Source organism: Astyanax mexicanus, chromosome 5 (assembly GCF_023375975.1).
Source record: "Astyanax mexicanus isolate ESR-SI-001 chromosome 5, AstMex3_surface, whole genome shotgun sequence".
NCBI classification, from domain to species: domain Eukaryota; kingdom Metazoa; phylum Chordata; class Actinopteri; order Characiformes; family Acestrorhamphidae; genus Astyanax; species Astyanax mexicanus.
The window spans coordinates 7,127,617-7,147,278 of NC_064412.1; the positions used below are offsets into that span (position 1 = coordinate 7,127,617).

Consider the following 19,662-nt stretch of genomic DNA (forward strand, 5'->3'; position numbering starts at 1 on the left):
ATTTTCACTGAAGGCATCAAAACTATGAATGAACACATGTGGAGTTTTATGTACTTAACAAAAAAAGGTGTCTGTCTTTATCTTTGAGTATTTTCTAATCTGTCTTTCTATCTATCTATCCGTCTATCCGTCTGTCCATCTGTCCGTCTGTCTGTCTTTCTGTCTGCCTCTCTTACACTGAAGGCATCAAAACTATATTTGAACACATATGGAGTTATGTACTTAACAAAAAAGTTGTCTGTCTTTATCTTTCAGTATTTTCTAATCTATCTATCTATCTATCTATCTATCTATCTATCTATCTATCTGTCTGTCTGTCTGTCTGTCTGTCTGTCTGTCTGTCTGTCTGTCTGTCTGTCTGTCTGTCTGTCTGTCTGTATCTTTCATTATTTTTTAATCTGCCTGCCTGTCTGTCTGTCTGTCTATCTATCTGTCTGTCTGTCTATCTTTTGTGAAGAGGCGGTACTTTGTTTGGTTCATCATATATTGAAACAGCATTTAGTCAGGCCTCCCAGGTCATCTGAACAGGCCGGGCCACATAAAATATGTTTAAAACAACCAGAAAAAAATAGTGAAAAATTGTGAATAGTGGGAAATTAATTTTAAATGTTGATTTTCATTTATGGCCTATAATGGGTGACCCATATCTCATATCCCACTGCACCATAAGCTATAACCCGAGGCTCTGTAATTAGAAGAACAGAGCGGCTCTTGTTTCAGCTACTGAATGGTTTGTTTAATGTGTGTTTTACAATATTTCAAATAAAAATCTGAAATCTGAAATCTGAAATGCTCTTGACCCTGTGATGAGCTCCTTTAGGCTCCTTTAGGCTGAAGAGTCGAGTCCTGTACTGCACAGACCCGCTCCAAACTTCATGCTCCCCGGTCACTGCTTCAGATTTAATAGCTATTGTCAGATGTCTATGGCAATGAGCCTCGTCCACTGTGACAGATCTGGACAGACTGACAGCCTGCGGTGCTAAAGACCCTCTCCTTGTCCTCACCGCTATCTTCCAGTGGAGGGAGAACCAGAACCGAACCTCCACCAAGTGCCACATCATCACTGCCTATTATTACGACCTGCAGACTAATGCTGGCTTTACGTAGGTCTGTCACGATAACAAAATCCCAGAAATTATTGCGATAAACGATAATATTGTCATTTTAAAGCGCCACTATAGAAAATGCTTTTTTCCTGCTTCTGTGCTCCCCAAAGGAGTTTTAAAATCATGTGCCACAGTAATAATATAGTAGTATGATAATATTACATTTACACCATTTTAACGTGAAATTAACTTTTTATTATTAAGAACAGACATTGGGCTTCCAATATTTTAATATCCTAAATAAATAAAACACATAAAGTACAAACACACTCTGTGAGAAAACTGCACTAAATATTTAACAGACCTTTATAACAAGATAAACTCTGTATCAAAAAGTGCAAAAGGACAACATTAAGTAACAACAAATAGATTAAAGTAACATTTACATTAAATCAGCTTTTTTTTTCTCTGGACATAACACAACGGCAGTTGCAGATTATTTTTTTTTCTGATCATATATGTACAGTATATGCTGTAAAACACAAATTAGCTTGTGGGGCTTGAGACAGGAACTCTATCCCAATGACTTAATGACATCAGCCAAAAAAACATATCGTAGGAAACGCGATTATCACGACCTAGCTACATGTTGTGTTTGAAATGTTGTGTTTATGAGATAAGCACACATAAACCCATCACAAGTGTGGGAAGAGTGGGAATTTGTCAGATTTGTTGAAAAGCCTATGGTTTTGAAGTTTTGGACAATTTAAAAAGGCAAAACACATATTATTAAAAAATAAAATAATAATAATAATAATAATAATAATAATAATATATATATATATATATATATATATATATATATAGAGAGAGAGAGAGAGAGAGAGAGAGAGAGAGAGAGAGAGAGAGATTTTCAGAAAGTTTATATATTTTTTGTTAAAAAAAACAATTGGTCTTTTAGTTTAATTTAATTATTTTAGTGATTTTCATACAAATATCACAAATAATTACATTAAATTGTGCAAAAAATAGAAAAAAAAATAGCTGTTACTTTGCATTAAGTGCTCTTGTCCTGCTGTTTTTTCCAGTGCAGTGGGCGGGCCAAGTTACTGTTTCATTGGTTTAGAAACTTGGTCATTGGCTGGTTCATGGTCTCTTCTGATGGACAAACTCTCAAATAGTGTTATGTGCAACACAATACTTAAAAATAAAGAAAATATATGATGTCCATTGTAATGGATGAAGGGTCTAAAATGATTAATTTCACTTCATATTTATTATATTGACACCTTCCTAAAAAAAAAAAAACATGTTTTTAAGAAACACATAAAAGTTGAATAGCCATAAATTGTAGAATATTTCCACTTAACTTTATGCATTTATTTCTGTTATTTACTCAATTAAACTCAATAATAAGCCTAAACAACTTAACACTATTTATAGCCTATATATAGACACTTATCTAAATTGTGAATTGTTATAAACATGAGGAATACTCTTTTTTTGTGTGTGTGCCAAAAAGCACAGAATTATGCACCATGCATTAATTATGCATTAATTACAGTTTTATAAGTTATGTAATTACACTTGTATGTCAGATAGACATTGCAAAACATGTTCTCCAACTTCCTATGATAAACATATGAATTAGTGTTATTTTAGCATTCAAAAACAATCACTGCCCTATGTAGAAACAGTTTATACACTATTTCATGTAAAGATTCACACACATTATACACTTACCCTATTAGAAAGTAAAAACAAAAAAAAAAAAAAAAATATATATATATATATATATATACATTGACACGTGTGCAATTACTTAACATAAATAACTGTAATAAATCTGTAACAATCTGTACTTCACAAGTAGTTACACTGTTATTACAATGGATTATTAATGTGTAACTACACAGTTATTAATTGATTTTTGGCAAGGTACTCTGAAAAATGATCCGACGCCAGTCTTTCTGGTGTATTCCTGAAATACACTGCTCTGTACTAATGAAGGACATTACAAGGTCATGAGCACTGTAAGCTCACTGATGTGATCCATAGAGGAAAAACTGAATCTGCTGCCAATGTCTTGGTGTCAGATACCACAGGACACCTTCTGAGGATTGTGGACTCCTCGTCTCATCTTAACAGATCAAAGCTGTTTTGGCAGCAGAGGACAGACCTCCTGGTTTTAATGTTATGGCTGATCTATGTACAGTATGTGTGTGTATGTGCACTAGTGGTCCAGGCTGGGATGTACATAATCTGCGCTATTGTTCTCAGAGGTTTGAGAAGACATTTCCAACAAATAGCCCTCAGCCACAAACTGCACAAAGCTTCGTGTGAGATCTGGGGGACTTTTCCAAGAGTTGTTTTGGAGAGTTTTTGGTCACAGGTCTCTTAAAAAACCATCACGTGGTCTTAAATATCACAAGCGTGACCAAACGCAACGGGATCGTTAAAACTCTTGCGATTAAAAGAAGGGCTGTTGTGAGGTGGTTGGTAGGACTGGATAGAGCATGGCTTTCTTTTTGGGGAGGTTGTTTGGGGACAGATGCTGTGTGTGTTTGTGTGTGTGTGTGTGTGTGTGTGTGTGTGTGTGTGTTTGATTGTTTCTGTTTGGGAGTTGGGATAATCAAAAACTTGTTCAGTGAAACGGTGGAGACAGAGAACACTCCTGAAAGAGCCCCAATTATGACCTATGTTCTTTATGTATCACATTTAATATTATTGGTATTTATGTTTATACACTGATTCCAGAAAACAACCCTTGTAAATAACAATTTGTCTTTATTTTAGTGCATTTTAGCAGTTAAAACTTCCCTTTTCTTACTAACTTCATTTATTTGATTAAATAAAACAAAAATTAACGTCAAATATTTCAGTCCTTCCAATCAAATCAGGGAGCTAAAGAAATACTTTAGTAAACAAGGACTATTTTGCTCTTTATCTCCCTCTACAGTTGTGGAATTCTTGATTTCCTCCTTACAGACAGTTGTTCGCATGCATTTGTGGAAAAGCTGAAAGATAAAAAATTGTACCCAGTAAATGTTAAATGTTTCTCTTTTTTCAAACTGTTGAAGAAACATATTGACATGGTTCATAAGGAATTTATACTCTAAAACATGAGCTGTTTTATAAAGTGTTTCCCAAATATCATGTATCTAATTTGATACATAAGGCCTTTTAGGTTTAAAGCCATAGACAAACATACATAGACGCCTTTATTGGAGCTGGCGTATCATTCGGCCGCCATATTGGAAGAGTCAACCCTGCGCCCCCAGTGCATTAATTAGTACTAAGGAAGGTTTTTAATACAACTTTAATAATCACAACAATTTTTACCTGATTTACACACGGATTGGTTTGTTACAAAGGGCAGAGATTAGTAATGACAGAATGCATGCTTTCATGCAGAAATACTGTGTATTATCTTGTATTTTAAATGTATAGCCTTATAGCCTTCATATAGGCACTTTTATGAACTCTGAATTGTTGTGAAAAAGAGAAATCCCCAAAATAATAATAAAATGTAGGTTTTTTTTAGTGAGCCAAAAGGTACAGTATACTGATGTTGACCTTATTAAATCCAAAGTTATTAAATTCAAAGCTTTACATATTTTTTCACCTCGCACTGTGAATGTTAACATGTTGTGCTCAATAAAATCATGCAAACATATATAATATTTTGTGTGGTATTAGTTTAAGCAGACTGTGTTTGTCTATTGTTGTGATTTAGATGAAGATCAGAACACATTTAATGATTAATTTATGCAGAAATCCAACTGTATATGCCAGGAGACAGGTAAATGCAGTAAATACAAATTCTGCATTGATTTCCCTCTCATAGACAGCTGTTCACATGCATTTGTTAACAAGTTGAGAGACACAAAAGTGGTAAAAGTAATATTTTAGGATTTTACACTAATATGACTCAGGTTACACAGTTCTGGAGAGAAATCCCAGGCAGCTCCACTAAAGTTACACAGTGCAATAGAATTGCAAAGCACTCCTTTCCCTGTTACAGTCAGTTATCAACAATATTGCTTTTTTGTTTTAACACCCCACTTACACCCTTTAGTTAGTTAGTTAATGTCAGCAGCATTTTGCTAATAAATGTTAACCACCTTCATTTGTGATTTGGGACAGATTCCCACACACACCACATGTTAACCAGAATACGGCTGAACTGGATCTCAGACTGATATATTGCACTGGATGAAAAAAAATGAACGTGTTAATTAAGAAATCACCCTCCACACAATCAAAATAATTACAAGAGCAAGATTTAAGTCTTCACACAGGAGATAAAAAGCAACTGTCAGTGCACTTGTCACTTCCAGCATGTCATGTTAAAACCGAATATATTCAAGCCTCTGGCAAAATTTGACCTTTTAGGAATCCTGTGCAAAGACTCACTAATTAACTGAACACACACACACACACACACACACACACACACACACATACACACACACGCATGCAAGTCCGTCTCGTTCATTAGCAAGACATGCAGATGAGCAGATGAACATTATCTGCATAAATGCAAATGCCCTCGTCTCCACGCTGACAGGCTCGGCTTTGGTCACTTTAAGGAGGGGGGTGTGGTGTTGGGGAGGGTGAGGGGGGAATGTTGGGAAGGGTAATGGGGGTAGTGTGTTGGGGGGCGGGAGTAGGGGGGTATATTGGCACGATAGCCGTGTGCTTTGGTGAGATACAAATTGTCAAAATGTCAGTGTTGTTATTCTCACGAATATTAAACCCAGAATAGTTAAAAATGCACACAATAGTCCGTCAGCTCTGAAACTAATTAGTGCAAGACGAGCAATTAATAATCTTAATTAATTCAAATGCAGGACATGAGCATCTTCATTAAGTTGAGGGATTTTTTTTTTTTTTTAGGTGGGTGTTGATCAACCAAATTTTGATCTCATCAACTAATGCTTTTATTGTTGAATGCTATCAAATCCTCACAGAGACTATACAGATAGAGAGAGAGAGAAAGGAGTTACTCCAACAAAAACAGGATATGTTTTTTTTTTGCAATGTTTTAAAGGAAGAAAAAGATGTTTCCTGTAAAACGAACAAAGAAAGAAAGAAACAAATAAATAAATAAATTAATTAATTAATTAGACTATTGTACCGATAAAACCATCATCAAATTTAAACAACATATAAATAACAACTTCTATATTTGCAATACTTACCTTACTCAAGTTATTATTATTATTATTATTATTATTAGGGCCCGAGCACCGAAGGCGCAGGCGAAGCCTGCACCGGAGGTGCAAAGCCCTATTGTTTTTGGTCCGTTTATTAGGGCCCGAGCACCGAAGGCGCAGGCGAAGCCTGCACCGGAGGTGCAAAGCCCTATTGTTTTTGGTCCGTTTATTAGGGCCCGAGCACCGAAGGCGCAGGCGAAGCCTGCACCGAAGGTGCAAAGCCCTATTGTTTTTGGTCCGTTTATTATTATTATTATTATTATTATTATTATTATTTTTATTTTTAAACTTCGCGCCCATTTTTGAGGCCTTTCTGATACTCGAAAACTCTTGAATTTTGGCACAGACATCAAAGCCGGTGAAAAATTTGAAATTTCACAGTTCCTGGGCTTGGGCGTTGATCAGGAGCTCTATAGCGCCCCCAAACGTTGCTAGTGGCCGGGATAAAGTTTGTCCAATGTGCACCAACTTTGGTACGCTCATTGACCTCATTATACCGATCAAGAATCACTTGGATTTATTTGACTCCGCCTAACAGGAAGTCGGCCATTTTGGCAGGAAGTCGCAAAATAAAAAGTTTCCCGTGGTGTTTTGGGTGGGTTACGATGTTCGAAAACTCATAAAATTTCACAGGCATATTGGGCATAGGCTGTACTTTGATGTAAAATTGGAATTTTTCATATTCATAATTTATCAGCTCTCTAGCGCCACCTATTTTATATGACATTTATAGAAAGCTCTTAGCCTCTTCTAAATTAGCAGACCCAATAATGCCTTTAAATGATTTCGAGAAATGTAATCGTTTTTCTAATGTGGAGCTAAATGACTCTACAGCGCCCCCTATTTGGTTTAGGCTAATAAATTAGCGGTAGCTGTCTCAAATTTTCCCAAATGTTCAAGATTTTTGGTAGAAAAATAGATATTACGATGCCACACATAATACCCATTGGCATGTATTAGCTCCGCCCAACAGGAAGTCGGCCATTTTGAAAAATGTTAAATTTTTACACATTTTTCACGAACTCATTCGAACTCCTCCTAGAGTCTTTGTCAGATTACAACTAAATTGTCTGTGGATAGTCTCCAGACATACGTGGTGCTAAATTGCGAAGGAATAGTCGATAGCTGAAACGATGACGTAATGGCGGGCAATTAATTTAATGGAGACACAACACTAAACCAAATAGAAACATTAGCATGGTCAGAATACAGCTGCTTGGAAATTCATGAAACTTGGCAAAAATATAAAAGACATCATTACACACGTTTTCAGTGTTGATATGATTGACTCCGCCCAACAGGAAGTCGGCCATTTTGAAAAACGTGCATTTTACACACATTTTTTGCATACTTTGTCGAACTCCTCCTAGGGAATTTGTTGAATACTCTTGATATTTGTCAACAATAAACTACTACCATCCTTGATGATAAATTGCGAAGGAATAGTCGATATCTTAAACGAGGACAAAATGGCGGACAGTTCAATTGCTTGAGATACCCCATTAAAATAGGAAGTAAATACATTCTGGTGTTAGTAGGTGTTTGAGGAGGTTAAAAAGGTTGAACACTCACAAAACTTTTCAGGCCTGCTTGATTTAAGCAGTACTTTGATTAAAAATTGAAATTTCATATATACATATTTCATTGGCTCTATAGCGCCACCTAGGTTTCAATGCATATTTGACATTACGGAAATGCTCAAAAACTCTTGAAAATTGTCAGATTCCATAAGATCTAAAAAACACTTTACAAATATTGTGATAATTTTTTCATGTTTAGCTAGCGGACTCTACAGCGCCCCCTAATTCGTACGGTTAATAAATTAGCTTTGGATGTGTCAAAATTTGTCTAATCTTCTCACATTTTGGTAGGAGCGTAGATACTATGACTTTGCACATATTTGCAATTGGTTTGTATTAGCTCCGCCCAACAGGAAGTCGGCCATTTTGAAATTTGTGTAATTTTTACAAATTTTTAACAAACTCATTTAAACTGCTCCTAAAGTCTTTGTCAGATTACCTCTAAAATAGCTGAGAATGAACATCAGACACAGTTGATGAAAATTGCCAAAGGAATAATTGATCGCTAAAACGGTGACGTAATGGCGGGCAATTGATTGACTAGAGACGCAACACTAAACCAAAGTGAAACCATGACACAGTCAGAACACAGATGATTAAAAATTCCTGAAACTTGGGAAAAACACAAGAGACATCATTAGACACGTTTTCAGTATTGGTAGGACTGACTCCGCCCAACAGGAAGTCGGCCATTTTGAATCATCTGAATTTTACATACATTTGTTGTGTATATTGTCAAACTACTCCTAGAAATTTTCTTGAATTCTCTTGGTATTTGGTAAAAATAAACATTGAACATATCTGATGATAAATTGTGAAGGAATAGTCTATCTCAAACGAGGACGAAATGGCAGATGGTTGAATTTTTGAGATCCCACATCAAAACTGGAGGTGAAAACCTAGGTAATGCCAGGTGTTTTGAGGAGGTTACAACGGAGAAAAACTCACAAAATTTGACCGGCCTGCTTATCTAAGGCTGTTGTTTGATGTATAATTAGAATTTCAAATACATGTATTTTAACAGCGCCATAGCGCCACCTGTATTTTAAATGGATATTTCACATGTTTAACAGGATAGAAAACTCTTGAAAATTGGCACACTCAATAAGACCTCAAAATTACTTTTACCGGTTTCTCGGTTTGGCCCGGTACGATTTGCGCTGTTGTGCGAGGGCCCTACGTCCCCCTGTGACAGGGGGACAACTCGTTATTATTATTATTATTTTTATTTTTAAACTTCGCGCCCATTTTTGAGGCCTTTCTGATACTCAAAAACTCTTGAATTTTGGCACAGACATCAAAGCCGGTGAAAAATTTGAAATTTCACAGTTTCTGGGCTTGGGCGTTGATCAGGAGCTCTATAGCGCCCCCAAACGTTGCTAGTGGCCGGGATAAAGTTTGTCCAATGTGCACCAACTTTGGTACGCTCATTGACCTCATTATACCGATCAAGAATCACTTAGATTTATTTGACTCCGCCTAACAGGAAGTCGGCCATTTTGGCAGGAAGTCGCAAAATAAAAAGATTCCTGTGGTGTTTTGGGTGGGTTACGATGTTTGAAAACTCATAAAATTTCACAGGCATATTGGGCATAGGCTGTACTTTGATGTAAAATTGGAATTTTTCATATTCATAATTTATCAGCTCTCTAGCGCCACCTATTTTATATGACATTTATAGAAAGCTCTTAGCCTCTTCTAAATAAGCAGACCCAATAATGCCTTTAAATGATTTCGAGAAATGTAATCGTTTTTCTAATGTGGAGCTAAATGACTCTACAGCGCCCCCTATTTGGTTTAGGCTAATAAATTAGCGGTAGCTGTCTCAAATTTTCCCCAATGTTCAAGATTTTTGGTAGAAACATAGATATTACGATGCCACACATAATACCCATTGGCATGTATGAGCTCCGCCCAACAGGAAGTCGGCCATTTTGAAAAATGTTAAATTTTTACACATTTTTCACGAACTCATTCGAACTCCTCCTAGAGTCTTTGTCAGATTACAACTAAATTGTCTGTGGATAGTCTCCAGACATACGTGGTGCTAAATTGCGAAGGAATAGTCGATAGCTGAAACGATGACGTAATGGCGGGCAGTTGATTTAATACAGACACAACACTAAACCAAATAGAAACATTAGCATGGTCAGAACACAGCTGCTTGGAAATTCATGAAACTTGGCAAAAACATAAAAGACATCATTACACACGTTTTCAGTGTTGATATGATTGACTCCGCCCAACAGGAAGTCGGCCATTTTGAAAAACGTGCATTTTACACACATTTTTTGCATACTTTGTCGAACTCCTCCTAGGGAATTTGTTGAATACTCTTGATATTTGTCAGCAATAAACTACTACCATCCGTGATGATAAATTGCGAAGGAATAGTCGATATCTTAAACGAGGACGAAATGGCGGACAGTTGAATTGATTGAGATACCCCATTAAAATAGGAAGTAAATACATTCTGGTGTTAGTAGGTGTTTGAGGAGGTTAAACAGGTTGAACACTCACGAAACTTTACAGGCCTGCTTGATTTAAGCGGTCCTTTGATTAAAAATTTAAATTTCATATATACATATTTCATTGGCTCTATAGCGCCACCTAGGTTTCAATGCATATTTGACATTACGGAAATGCTCAAAAACTCTTGAAAATTGTCAGATTCCATAAGATCTAAAAACACTTTACAAATATTGTGATAATTTTTTCATGTGTAGCTAGCGGACTCTATAGCGCCCCCTAATTCATTCGTTTAATAAATTAGCTGTGGATGTGTCACAATTTGTCTAATCTTCTCAAATTTTGGTAGGAGCGTAGATACTATGACTCTGCACATATTTGCAATTGGTTTGTATTAGCTCCGCCCAACAGGAAGTCGGCCATATTGGATTTTGTAATTTTTTTACACTTTTTTTCACAAACTCATTTAAACTGCTCCTAAAGTCTTTGTCAGATTACCTCTAAATTAGCTGAGAATGAACATCAGACACAGTTGATGAAAATTGCCAAAGGAATAGTTGATCGCTAAAACGGTGACGTAATGGCGAGCAATTGATTGACTAGAGACGCAACACTAAACCAAAGTGAAACCATGACACAGTCAGAACACAGTTGATTAAAAATTCATGAAACTTGGCAAAAACACAAGAGACATCATTAGACACGTTTTCAGTATTGGTAGGACTGACTCCGCCCAACAGGAAGTCGGCCAATTTGAAATATCTGAATTTTACATACATTTTTTGCGTATGTTGTCAAACTACTCCTAGAAATTTTGTTGAATTCTCTTGGTATTTGGTAAAAATAAACATTGAACATATCTGATGATAAATTGTGAAGAAATAGTCGATATCTTAAACGAGGAGGGAATGACGGACGGTTGAATGTTTGAGATGCCACATCAAAACTGGAGGTTGACACATAGGTAATGCTAGGAGTTTTGAGGACGTTATAAGAGAGAAAAGCTCACAAACTTTGACCGGCCTGCTTATCTGAGGCTGTTGTTTGATCTAGAATTAGAATTTCAAATATGTGTTTTAACAGCTCTATAGCGCCACCTGTATTTTAAATGGGTATTTCACATTTTTGGCAGGATAGAAAACTCTTGAAAATTACCACACTTAATAAGACCTCAAAATTACTTTCACTGGTTTCTCGGTTTGGCCCGGTACGATTTGCGCTGTTGTGCGAGGGCCCTACGTCCCCCTGTGACAGGGGGACAACTCGTTATTATTATTTTTATTTTTAAACTTCGCGGCCATTTTTGAGGCCTTTCTGATACTCGAAAACTCTTGAATTTTGGCACAGACATCAAAGCCGGTGAAAAATTTGAAATTTCACAGTTCCTGGGCTTGGGAGTTGATCAGGAGCTCTATAGCGCCCCCAAACGTTGCCAGTGGCCGGGATAAAGTTTGTCCAATGTGCACCAACTTTGGTACGCTCATTGACCTCATTATACCGATCAAGAATCACTTGGATTTATTTGACTCCGCCTAACAGGAAGTCGGCCATTTTGGCAGGAAGTCGCAAAATAAAAAGTTTCCCGTGGTGTTTTGGGTGGGTTACGATGTTCGAAAACTCATAAAATTTCACAGGCATATTGGGCATAGGCTGTACTTTGATGTAAAATTGGAATTTTTCATATTCATAATTTATCAGCTCTCTAGCGCCACCTATTTTATATGACATTTATAGAAAGCTCTTAGCCTCTTCTAAATAAGCAGACCCAATAATGCCTTTAAATGATTTTGAGAAATGTAATCGTTTTTCTAATGTGGAGCTAAATGACTCTACAGCGCCCCCTATTTGGTTTAGGCTAATAAATTAGCGGTAGCTGTCTCAAATTTTCCCCAATGTTCAAGATTTTTGGTAGAAACATAGATATTACGATGCCACACATAATACCCATTGGCATGTATTAGCTCCGCCCAACAGGAAGTCGGCCATTTTGAAAAATGTTACATTTTTACACATTTTTCACGAACTCATTCGAACTCCTCCTAGAGTCTTTGTCAGATTACAACTAAATGGTCTGTGGATAGTCTCCAGACATACGTGGTGCTAAATTGCAAAGGAATAGTCGATAGCTGAAACGATGACGTAATGGCGGGCAGTTGATTTAATACAGACACAACACTAAACCAAATAGAAAAATTAGCATGGTCAGAACACAGCTGCTTGGAAATTCATGAAACTTGGCAAAAACATAAAAGACATCATTACACACGTTTTCAGTGTTGATATGATTGACTCCGCCCAACAGGAAGTCGGCCATTTTGAAAAACGTGCATTTTACACACATTTTTTGCATACTTTGTCGAACTCCTCCTAGGGAATTTGTTGAATACTCTTGATATTTGTCAGCAATAAACTACTACCATCCGTGATGATAAATTGCGAAGGAATAGTCGATATCTTAAACGAGGACGAAATGGCGGACAGTTGAATTGCTTGAGATACCCCATTAAAATAGGAAGTAAATACATTCTGGTGTTAGTAGGTGTTTGAGGAGGTTAAACAGGTTGAACACTCACGAAACTTTACAGGCCTGCTTGATTTAAGCGGTCCTTTGATTAAAAATTGAAATTTCATATATACATATTTCATTGGCTCTATAGCGCCACCTAGGTTTCAATGTATATTTGACATTACGGAAATGCTCAAAAACTCTTGAAAATTGACAGATTCCATAAGATCTAAAAACACTTTACAAATATTGTGATAATTTTTTCATGTGTAGCTAGCGGACTCTACAGCGCCCCCTAATTCGTACGGTTAATAAATTAGCTTTGGATGTGTCAAAATTTGTCTAATCTTCTCAAATTTTGGTAGGAGCGTAGATACTATGACTTTGCACATATTTGCAATTGGTTTGTATTAGCTCCGCCCAACAGGAAGTCGGCCATTTTGAAATTTGTGTAATTTTTACAAATTTTTAACAAACTCATTTAAACTGCTCCTAAAGTCTTTGTCAGATTACCTCTAAATTAGCTGAGAATGAACATCAGACACAGTTGATGAAAATTGCCAAAGGAATAATTGATCGCTAAAACGGTGACGTAATGGTGGGCAATTGATTGACTAGAGACGCAACACTAAACCAAAGTGAAACCATGACACAGTCAGAACACAGATGATTAAAAATTCATGAAACTTGGCAAAAACACAAGAGACATCATTAGACACGTTTTCAGTATTGGTAGGACTGACTCCGCCCAACAGGAAGTCGGCCATTTTGAAATATCTGAATTTTACATACATTTGTTGTGTATATTGTCAAACTACTCCTAGAAATTTTCTTGAATTCTCTTGGTATTTGGTAAAAATAAACATTAAACATATCTGATGATAAATTGTGAAGGAATAGTCGATATCTCAAACGAGGACGAAATGGCAGATGGTTAAATTTGTGAGATGCCACATCAAAACAGGAGGTCAAAACCTAGGTAATGCCAGGTGTTTTGAGGAGGTTATAACGGAGAAAAACTCACAAAATTTGACCGGCCTGCTTATCTGAGGCTGTTGTTTTATGTAGAATTAGAATTTCAAATACATGTATTTTAACAGCGCTATAGCGCTACCTGTATTTTAAATGGATATTTCACATGTTTAACAGGATAGAAAACTCTTGAAAATTGGCACACTCAATAAGACCTCAAAATTACTTTTACCGGTTTCTCGGTTTGGCCCGGTACGATTTGCGCTGTTGTGCGAGGGCCCTACGTCCCCCTGTGACAGGGGGACAACTCGTTATTAGGGCCCGAGCACCGAAGGCGCAGGCGAAGCCTGCACCGGAGGTGCAAAGCCCTATTGTTTTTGGTCCGTTTATTATTATTAGGGCCCGAGCACCGAAGGCGCAGGCGAAGCCTGCACCGGAGGTGCAAAGCCCTATTGTTTTTGGTCCGTTTATTATTATTATTATTATTATTATTATTTTTATTTTTAAACTTCGCGCCCATTTTTGAGGCCTTTCTGATACTCGAAAACTCTTGAATTTTGGCACAGACATCAAAGCCGGTGAAAAATTTGAAATTTCACAGTTCCTGGGCTTGGGCGTTGATCAGGAGCTCTATAGCGCCCCCAAACGTTGCCAGTGGCCGGGATAAAGTTTGTCCAATGTGCACCAACTTTGGTACGCTCATTGACCTCATTATACCGATCAAGAATCACTTGGATTTGTTTGACTCCGCCTAACAGGAAGTCGGCCATTTTGGCAGGAAGTCGCAAAATAAAAAGTTTCCCGTGGTGTTTTGGGTGGGTTACGATGTTCGAAAACTCATAAAATTTCACAGGCATATTGGGCATAGGCTGTACTTTGATGTAAAATTGGAATTTTTCATATTCATAATTTATCAGCTCTCTAGCGCCACCTATTTTATATGACATTTACAAAAAGCTCTTAGCCTCTTCTAAATAAGCAGACCCAATAATGCCTTTAAATGATTTCGAGAAATGTAATCGTTTTTCTAATGTGGAGCTAAATGACTCTACAGCGCCCCCTATTTGGTTTAGGCTAATAAATTAGCGGTAGCTGTCTCAAATTTTCCCCAATGTTCAAGATTTTTGGTAGAAAAATAGATATTACGATGCCACACATAATACCCATTGGCATGTATTAGCTCCGCCCAACAGGAAGTCGGCCATTTTGAAAAATGTTATATTTTTACACATTTTTCACGAACTCATTCGAACTCCTCCTAGAGTCTTTGTCAGATTACAACTAAATTGTCTGTGGATAGTCTCCAGACATACGTGGTGCTAAATTGCGAAGGAATAGTCGATAGCTGAAACGATGACGTAATGGCGGGCAATTGATTTAATGGAGACACAACACTAAACCAAATAGAAACATTAGCATGGTCAGAATACAGCTGCTTGGAAATTCATGAAACTTGGCAAAAATATAAAAGACATCATTACACACGTTTTCAGTGTTGATATGATTGACTCCGCCCAACAGGAAGTCGGCCATTTTGAAAAACGTGCATTTTACACACATTTTTTGCATACTTTGTCGAACTCCTCCTAGGGAATTTGTTGAATACTCTTGATATTTGTCAACAATAAACTACTACCATCCTTGATGATAAATTGCGAAGGAATAGTCGATATCTTAAACGAGGACGAAATGGCGGACAGTTGAATTGCTTGAGATACCCCATTAAAATAGGAAGTAAATACATTCTGGTGTTAGTAGGTGTTTGAGGAGGTTAAACAGGTTGAACACTCACAAAACTTTTCAGGCCTGCTTGATTTAAGCAGTACTTTGATTAAAAATTGAAATTTCATATATACATATTTCATTGGCTCTATAGCGCCACCTAGGTTTCAATGCATATTTGACATTACGGAAATGCTCAAAAACTCTTGAAAATTGTCAGATTCCATAAGATCTAAAAAACACTTTACAAATATTGTGATAATTTTTTCATGTTTAGCTAGCGGACTCTACAGCGCCCCCTAATTCGTACGGTTAATAAATTAGCTTTGGATGTGTCAAAATTTGTCTAATCTTCTCAAATTTTGGTAGGAGCGTAGATACTATGACTTTGCACATATTTGCAATTGGTTTGTATTAGCTCCGCCCAACAGGAAGTCGGCCATTTTGAAATTTGTGTAATTTTTACAAATTTTTAACAAACTCATTTAAACTGCTCCTAAAGTCTTTGTCAGATTACCTCTAAATTAGCTGAGAATGAACATCAGACACAGTTGATGAAAATTGCCAAAGGAATAATTGATCGCTAAAACGGTGACGTAATGGCGGGCAATTGATTGACTAGAGACGCAACACTAAACCAAAGTGAAACCATGACACAGTCAGAACACAGATGATTAAAAATTTCTGAAACTTGGCAAAAACACAAGAGACATCATTAGACACGTTTTCAGTATTGGTAGGACTGACTCCGCCCAACAGGAAGTCGGCCATTTTGAAATATCTGAATTTTACATACATTTGTTGTGTATATTGTCAAACTACTCCTAGAAATTTTCTTGAATTCTCTTGGTATTTGGTAAAAATAAACATTAAACATATCTGATGATAAATTGTGAAGGAATAGTTGATATCTCAAACGAGGACGAAATGGCAGATGGTTGAATTTGTGAGATGCCACATCAAAACAGGAGGTCAAAACCTAGGTAATGCCAGGTGTTTTGAGGAGGTTATAACGGAGAAATACTCACAAAATTTGACCAGCCTGCTTATCTAAGGCTGTTGTTTGATGTAGAATTAGAATTTAAAATACATGTATTTTAACAGCGCTATAGCGCTACCCGTATTTTAAATGGATATTTCACATGTTTAACAGGATAGAAAACTCTTGAAAATTGGCACACTCAATAAGACCTTAAAATTACTTTTATCGGTTTCTAGGTTTGGCCCGGTACGATTTGCGCTGTTGTGCGAGGGCCCTACGTCCCCCTGTGACAGGGGGACAACTCGTTATTATTAGGGCCCGAGCACCGAAGGCGCAGGCGAAGCCTGCACCGGAGGTGCAAAGCCCTATTGTTTTTGGTCCGTTTATTATTATTATTATTATTATTATTATTATTATTTTTATTTTTAAACTTCGCGCCCATTTTTGAGGCCTTTCTGATACTCGAAAACTCTTGAATTTTGGCACAGACATCAAAGCCGGTGAAAAATTTGAAATTTCACAGTTCCTGGGCTTGGGCGTTGATCAGGAGCTCTATAGCGCCCCCAAACGTTGCTAGTGGCCGGGATAAAGTTTGTCCAATGTGCACCAACTTTGGTACGCTCATTGACCTCATTATACCGATCAAGAATCACTTGGATTTATTTGACTCCGCCTAACAGGAAGTCGGCCATTTTGGCAGGAAGTCGCAAAATAAAAAGTTTCCCGTGGTGTTTTGGGTGGGTTACGATGTTCGAAAACTCATAAAATTTCACAGGCATATTGGGCATAGGCTGTACTTTGATGTAAAATTGGAATTTTTCATATTCATAATTTATCAGCTCTCTAGCGCCACCTATTTTATATGACATTTATAGAAAGCTCTTAGCCTCTTCTAAATAAGCAGACCCAATAATGCCTTTAAATGATTTCGAGAAATGTAATCGTTTTTCTAATGTGGAGCTAAATGACTCTACAGCGCCCCCTATTTGGTTTAGGCTAATAAATTAGCGGTAGCTGTCTCAAATTTTCCCCAATGTTCAAGATTTTTGGTAGAAAAATAGATATTACGATGCCACACATAATACCCATTGGCATGTATTAGCTCCGCCCAACAGGAAGTCGGCCATTTTGAAAAATGTTAAATTTTTACACATTTTTCACGAACTCATTCGAACTCCTCCTAGAGTCTTTGTCAGATTACAACTAAATTGTCTGTGGATAGTCTCCAGACATACGTGGTGCTAAATTGCGAAGGAATAGTCGATAGCTGAAACGATGACGTAATGGCGGGCAATTGATTTAATGGAGACACAACACTAAACCAAATAGAAACATTAGCATGGTCAGAATACAGCTGCTTGGAAATTCATGAAACTTGGCAAAAATATAAAAGACATCATTACACACGTTTTCAGTGTTGATATGATTGACTCCGCCCAACAGGAAGTCGGCCATTTTGAAAAACGTGCATTTTACACACATTTTTTGCATACTTTGTCGAACTCCTCCTAGGGAATTTGTTGAATACTCTTGATATTTGTCAACAATAAACTACCACCATCCTTGATGATAAATTGCGAAGGAATAGTCGATATCTTAAACGAGGACGAAATGGCGGACAGTTGAATTGCTTGATATACCCCATTAAAATAGGAAGTAAATACATTCTGGTCTTAGTAGGTGTTTGAGGAGGTTAAACAGGTTGAACACTCACGAAACTTTTCAGGCCTGCTTGATTTAAGCAGTACTTTGATTAAAAATTGAAATTTCATATATACATATTTCATTGGCTCTATAGCGCCACCTAGGTTTCAATGCATATTTGACATTACGGAAATGCTCAAAAACTCTTGAAAACTGTCAGATTCCATAAGATCTAAAAAACACTTTACAAATATTGTGATAATTTTTTCATGTGTAGCTAGCGGACTCTACAGCGCCCCCTAATTCGTACGGTTAATAAATTAGCTTTGGATGTGTCAAAATTTGTCTAATCTTCTCAAATTTTGGTAGGAGCGTAGATGCTATGACTTTGCACATATTTGCAATTGGTTTGTATTAGCTCCGCCCAACAGGAAGTCGGCCATTTTGAAATTTGTGTAATTTTTACAAATTTTTAACAAACTAATTTAAACTGCTCCTAAAGTCTTTGTCAGATTACCTCTAAATTAGCTGAGAATGAACATCAGACACAGTTGATGAAAATTGCCAAAGGAATAATTGATCGCTGAAACGGTGACGTAATGGCGGGCAATTGATTGACTAGAGACGCAACACTAAACCAAAGTGAAACCATGACACAGTCAGAACACAGATGATTAAAAATTCATGAAATTTGGCGAAAACACAAGAGACATCATTAGACACGTTTGCCGTATTGGTAGGACTGACTCCACCCAACAGGAAGTCGGCCATTTTGAAATATGTGCAATTTAAACACATTTTTTGCATACTTTGTCGAACTCCTCCTAGGGAATTTGTTGAATACTCTTGATATTTGTCAACAATAAACTACTAACACACCTGATGATAAATTGCGAAGGAATAGTCGATATCTTAAACGGGGACGAAATGGCAGACAGTTGAATTGCTTGAGATACCCCATTAAAACAGGAAGTGAATACATTCTTGTGTTGGTAGGTGTTTGAGGAGGTTAAAATGGATGAAAACTCACAAAACTTTACAGGCCTGCTTGTTTTACGTGGTCCTTTGGTCTGAAATTGAAATTTCATATATACGCATTTTATTGGCTCTATAGCGCCACCTAGGTTTCAATGAATATTTGACATTACGAGAATAATCAAAAACTCTTGAAAATTGTCAGATTGCATAGGACCTAAAAACACATTACAAATATTGTGATAATTTTTTCATGTGTAGCTAGCTGACTCTACAGCGCCCCCTAATTTGTTCAGTTAATAAATTAGCTCTGGATGTGTCAAAATTGGTCTAATGTTCTCCAATTTTGGTAGGAATGTAGATACTGTGACCCTGCACATATTTGCAATTGGCTTGTATTAGCTCCGCCCAACAGGAAGTCGGCCATATTGGATTTTGTAATTTTTTTACACTTTTTTTCACAAACTCATTTAAACTGCTCCTAAAGTCTTTGTCAGATTACCTCTTATTTCACTGTAAATGAACAACAGACATATTTGATGAAAAC

The 19,662-nt window shown here is 36.9% G+C and overlaps 1 long non-coding RNA gene across 1 annotated transcript; it reads left to right on the top strand.

Moving 5' to 3' along the window:
• Nucleotides 1–15,032: 15,032 nt before the first annotated feature.
• LOC125802217 (uncharacterized) lies at nt 15,033–18,273 on the top strand. Its single transcript, XR_007439234.1, has 2 exons — nt 15,033–15,550; nt 18,177–18,273. It is a non-coding gene; the product is annotated as an uncharacterized LOC125802217 (long non-coding RNA).
• Nucleotides 18,274–19,662: the final 1,389 nt, after the last annotated feature.